Raw genomic sequence first — 5,771 nt, 5'->3', positions numbered from 1 at the left:
AATTATGCAGAAGAGGAATTAAAGAGATTTTGAATGGAGATTGAGACAGAATTTCCTCAATTCTTCACACCCAAAACTCAAACAAGAAAAGTAAAAATGCTCAAGCAAGAACGAGGAAGAAGAGAGATAAATTCTCCTCCCAATTCTCTAAAATCTCAGTGAAGTCTCCAAGAGAAAGTTCAAAAGTTCAAAATAAAAGTAAAAGTTCAAAGCTCAAAAGAAAGATCAAAGTTCAAAAGTAAAGGAAAAGGTCCTAATTACATCAAACTATCTCCTATTTATACACTTTCTATTCTTGGATCTTGGGATTTGGATGGGCTTTTGATTTGGTGAAGAAATGAATTAAATTGGATTTTTAATCCAATTTTAGCCCATGAAGAAAGTAGCTCCCAGGAGGCTGCCCTGCCCTTGTGGAGGGTAGGGCAGAAAATGATGCGTTTGGCCCATGGTGCGTGCGTGTGGCGCGAGTTGGTGCTGCAGGATGCTGCCCTGCCCTTGCGGAGGGCAGGGCAGAACTTTTTGGTGCGCCAGAATGATGCCTGTGCGTGCTGCTGGTGCTGCCGAGCCTTCCCTTGGTGCGCCAAAATGGTGTGCGTGTGTGCATCACCAAAATGCTGCCCTGCCCTTGTGGAGGGCAGGGCAATGTGCCAAGGCTGAAGCTCCGTGTTCGAAACTTGGGTGACGCGCACGCTACCTCTTTTCCTTGATTTTCTTGGCACCAAAGTAAGGCTTAGTTTCTTGTTTCCTCATGGTTCCATGTTCGATCCTTGTGGCAAGCAATAGTGAACTTTTTCTTTGTATTTCTTCCTTTGTTGAGCCCGATATTGCCCTTGAGGAGGGCAGGGCCATGTTTTTGTTCCCCTTGATCCATGGCATCAATTTGTGCTCTGCCCTTGTCGTGGGCAGGGCAGTGTTGTCTCTCAAGGCTTGTTTACTCATGTTGCCCTCCTAGAGGGCAGTGTGCCCTTGTGGAGGGCAATGCTTGCTCCCTCCACTTATGCGCCACACTTCTTCCCTCTTGGGCCACGCTTTCTTAAGCCACGCTTTCTCTTTTCTTCTTTTCTTCACCTACAATAAACCAAAACAACCACTCAAAGTATCACTAAATTCACAAGGCTTATAAATCAATTAAAATTCAATTAAATTTAGCTTAAACCTCATGAGTTAGCATCAATTTAATGGTAGTTGCTTGATTTAAAGAAGTTATGCATTTTCATTCCAAATCACTTACTTAGGATGCAAGAAAGTGCATAAAGACTAATAAAACAAGTGAAATTAGCTTGAAAAATGGGTATATGATGACCTGTCATCACAACACCAAACTTAATTCTTGCTTGTTCCCAAGCAAGCATCAAAACTAAGAGAAAATGAAATGAACCAGAATAGCAAACATATCCTTATTAGGCATATAACAGAATTTGATTTATGGAGTCTTTATGCAGACAATGATAACTCAATTATTGTTGCTGTTACATAATATACATCTTTCCTCAAAGGCTTGCTAAACTTGCTGTTATAAGACTTACTTTTTAATTATTCCCTTGCTAACTTTTCTTTCTTATAATGCTTGACAAGCTTATTATTCTTTTGGAGGTTTGGTGTCTAATGTTGCAGTAGTAGCCTTTGGCTTTATTTTTTTACTCAACATCTTTCCACCACAGACACATGGCTCACTATTTCCTCCTAGGATCATTGATGCCCAGCATCTCTTTGGATAACTAAATGTTCTGTATCTAAGTTGCTCTTTATTGTGGACTTTCAATTGGCCATCCCAAATCAGTTGATCTAAGTGACCGGGTTTTAAAATACCCTATAGAATTTACTTATCCAAGCATATCTTAGTACAAGAACACCACAGGCATATGTCCTAGGGTCCAAGCTATTGGTGTCCAACCTTTATTCTTTGTTTTTCTTGCCACATTGGCTTTTTCTTCTTCCTTTTCTTTCTGTTTTTGTTCTCAAGGGCTTTTTATTTATTGATAAGAATCTTTATAACAGCAAGCTAACTCACACTTTAATGAAAATGATACTATGCAGCAATTATTTCATGAGTTATGCATTTAATCAAACACATATACCACCATTAACTTCCATTCTAACTTATGCAACATTGGATATTTTACTTTTCAATTCAAATAATTCTCTTTTATTCAAGCATGTGGGAAACAAAACAAAATTTAGCTAAGTGATGAATAACAAGCAGCATGCAGATTTGGCATTTCTCTAGCTATTTATTAAATGACTAAAAGAAAAGCAAAGAACAAAAATTGCATGAAGTAAAAGAAATAAACAATGGAGGCATATCATGTTTCAGACATGTATCTCCTTATTAGAGACATGAAAGAGGAAGTATGAAAGAACTTTGCCACCTTCTAATGATTGTGGCTGCTGCTTGATTCTCCCTTTTTCTTCTTTCTCTTTCCTAGCTTGGAGTAGTCTCGGACTTCTTCACCAGGGCATCTTCTATCCCAAACAGAATCTAAGAGCCCTGAGAGTCCAACTTCTTCCAATCTGTTAAGTGTTAGCTCCGTATAATGATGAGACCTTGCTTTTTGCTTGGCATCAAATTCAGGGCATTGCTCAAATGGCTTGATCTGTGGATTGAGTGTTGGCAAATTGTGGGTCAAGTACTCCAACCTTGCTTGTATGTTTTCATCACTCTTCATTCTTTGCACATATCTAACTTCTTCCATGGTGTGATGAATATTCTTCCATTGATACAGGTTGTGACTATATTCCCCTGCTTTAGCTTGACTAAAATACAGCTTGTCATATGATTCTTTGAATTCTTTATATTGCTCTTTTTGTCCTTCATGAATCTGTGCTTGAAATTCTTGCTGCTGAGTCATCATTTGTTGTTGCCATCTCTCTTGCTTCTCCTCCATTTGATGCTGCCAAGCTTCTCGTTCCTCTTTGTCCTTCAAATATAGCTCCCTAAACTCTGGATGGGGCTCTAGATATTGCTCTTGGCGCCCCTGATTTTGTCCTTGTTGAGCTTGCATGAGTTGCTGAGATAGTTCTTCAATTGCTCTTTGTAACTGGCTCATGTCTTGGCATCATGAGCATGATTTCGTCCTTCTTCTCTTTGTGATCTCCTTTGTCTGGGAGCTACCACCCCCTCTTGATCATCGTCTTCATTCATTCCTTCCATACTTTTCTTGGTGATTCCTTTCCCCTTTTTGACCTTTTCTGTGTCCTCATCTTCAAAGATCACTCTCGCTTTGTTGCATAGCCTAAGGATGGTACTTGGATGTCCAAGACCACTTGATTTACTTGTGCTATTAGCCATCTCTTGAATACTGTCAGCTATGAGTTGTGCGAGGTTGACTTCACCTCCATGTAGGATGCAGTATGTCAAGAGTGCTCGTTTGATTGTAACCCAAGAAGCGTTTCCAGTAGGGAGAATAGACCTCCTTACTATCTCGTACCATCCTTTGGCCATAGGAGTCAGGTTTATTCTCCTCAAGTAGCTTGGAACTCCTTTTGAGTATCTTTCCCAGTCTGTATTTTCTACACATAGCCCTTGCAAGATCTCATCAGGATTGTTTTCCATCTGCAATCTGGTCTCATAACTGATGACAGGTCATCTTAGCCTAGTTTCACTAGTCTTTTTTCTTTGTTTTCAATAGGTTTTATGCACTTTCTTGAGCCATAAGTAAGCCAGAACTCCCTGATCATGACTGCACTGATGTCAACGAGAGGAGCACATAAGAGTTCCCACCTTCTTTCTTTAGTGATTTGCCTCATGATGGGGTATTCTCCTTCCTTCAACTCAAGGCCCTTCTCATAAATAACATTCTTTGTCTTCATGAATCTGTGATATCTTCCTTCATGGAACTGGGACCTAAATTTTCTCGTGTCAAATGATGGAGGCTCGGTCACCATTGATTCCTTTCCTGGCCTTCTTTTTGAACTTGAGGAGGCCATCAGATTTGAAGTGAAAAGGAGGTAAAAATTGGAAGTAAGAGAAGAATGTGTTGTGTTTGGGATGATGCTCAATTTTGTTGTGCAAGAGAAAGAAATTGTTGGCTTTAGTTTCGGGAGTAGAGGAGATTATAGCTTACAAGTGAAAGTGGTTTGTATGAGTGTGTAAGCCATTTGGTGCTAACGGCTATTTATAGGCAAATTCCTCAAACCTTCTAAAAAAAACCATAATGAATGAGGAAGGAGTTCGTTGGTGTTCATGAAGGGTTGAGATTGAGTTGATCATACAAAAGGTTCATGGATCGAACGGTCTGCATGCCTTGTTGAGGCTTTGACGAGGATTCTCTTCTCATTGGTTGCATGTATTTATGTGTTCGATGGTGCATGCATGCAGATTCTGCTTCCCAAGGAGCGCATTTCTCTAGGCACATGTGACCATCCTCACTTAGCTTATCCTAGCCGTGGCCCCTCCTTGCTTTTGTCGCAATCTCTTCCTCCTAAATAAACCAAAACAGCTAGCCTTAGAATATTAATATAAACGTTGGCAATTGACTTGTAATAAAGAAGAAAGTTGTTTTGTTTTGTTTAATTATTATTTGATTTTTTTGCGATCAATTGTGTCCCTTAATTAAATATGCTAAAAGTTGGTGAACACCAAACTTATCTCTTATTGAGGGGATGGCTTATCAATGCAAACCATTCTTCACAATTGATGTATTTTATATTTATGCAAACCATTCTTCACAATTGATGTGTTTTATGATAAAAACTTGATGCATGATCCCTTTCTGTATGGTTTTGATTCCATAAATGAGAAACTAATCTGTAGAACAATATTGCGTATGTAGACACCAAACTTAGTGTTTGGTCATATGCTTTATCAAGATGGCATTTCATATGTTCTAGGAATAGCCCCCTTTCCTTTTTTGAAAAGCAAAAGTTGAGTGTGCCTTAAGGGACACCAAACTTAGAAGTCTGACTTATGCTCTAAAACAATGTATGCATTTATCAAATATGAAAGTTCAAAATCATACTCAGGGGAATCATAGCTTATTAGATGAAAGAAAAGACAGGAATCTTAAATCATGGGTTGCCTCCCATGAAGCGCTCTTTTATTGTCACTAGCTTGACATTGAACTCCCTTTAGGGTGGTTGATGCTGGTGATGTCTCAACTTGTCACCTCTCACTGTAAGCTTTCTCTGTGTGTCGTGATGCTCAATTTCAATATGCTCAAGAGAAAGTACTTGGTTGACAGTGTAATAATCTTCTGTTCCCAGCTGTTGATACACTAATTGCACCTTATCACCTTTGGAAAATCCTTCAGTTGGGATTTTCTTATTCTTCCACCCTTTGTAAGCCTTCTTCTTGTTCTTCATCTTTTTCTTTCTTATTGATCTTTCTTCCTTGACAGTGACTTAGGTTGTGATACCTTCCTTCTTGTTTATCATCCCAGTTTCTTTTTGAATTCCTTTTTCTTCTTGCACCTGCTTATTTTTCTGTTCTACTACCTTGTTGATTGCTTGCTTTGGAAGGAAGTCACTACTTGTCTTGCTTGTTTCTTCATTACTTTGTAATTCTGAAAAGACTTTCAAGGTGATGCTCTCCTCATGCATCCTGAGGGTTAGCTCTCCCTGCTCTATATCTACAATGGCTCTAGCAGTGGCCAAAAATGGTCGACCAAGTATTATGGAGTCATTCTCATTCTATGCTGATTCTAGGATCACAAAGTCTGCTGGAAAGATGAACTTGTCAACCTTAACTAAAAGGTTTTCAATCAACCCTTTAGGATATACCACTGATTGGTCTACCAATTCCAAGGACATCTGTATTGGTTTCACCTCTCCTA

This window comes from Arachis duranensis, chromosome 6 (genome assembly GCF_000817695.3).
Source record: "Arachis duranensis cultivar V14167 chromosome 6, aradu.V14167.gnm2.J7QH, whole genome shotgun sequence".
In the NCBI taxonomy this organism is placed as follows: domain Eukaryota; kingdom Viridiplantae; phylum Streptophyta; class Magnoliopsida; order Fabales; family Fabaceae; genus Arachis; species Arachis duranensis.
The sequence above is the reverse complement of the archived record's forward strand: the minus strand, read 5'-3'. Positions refer to the sequence as shown.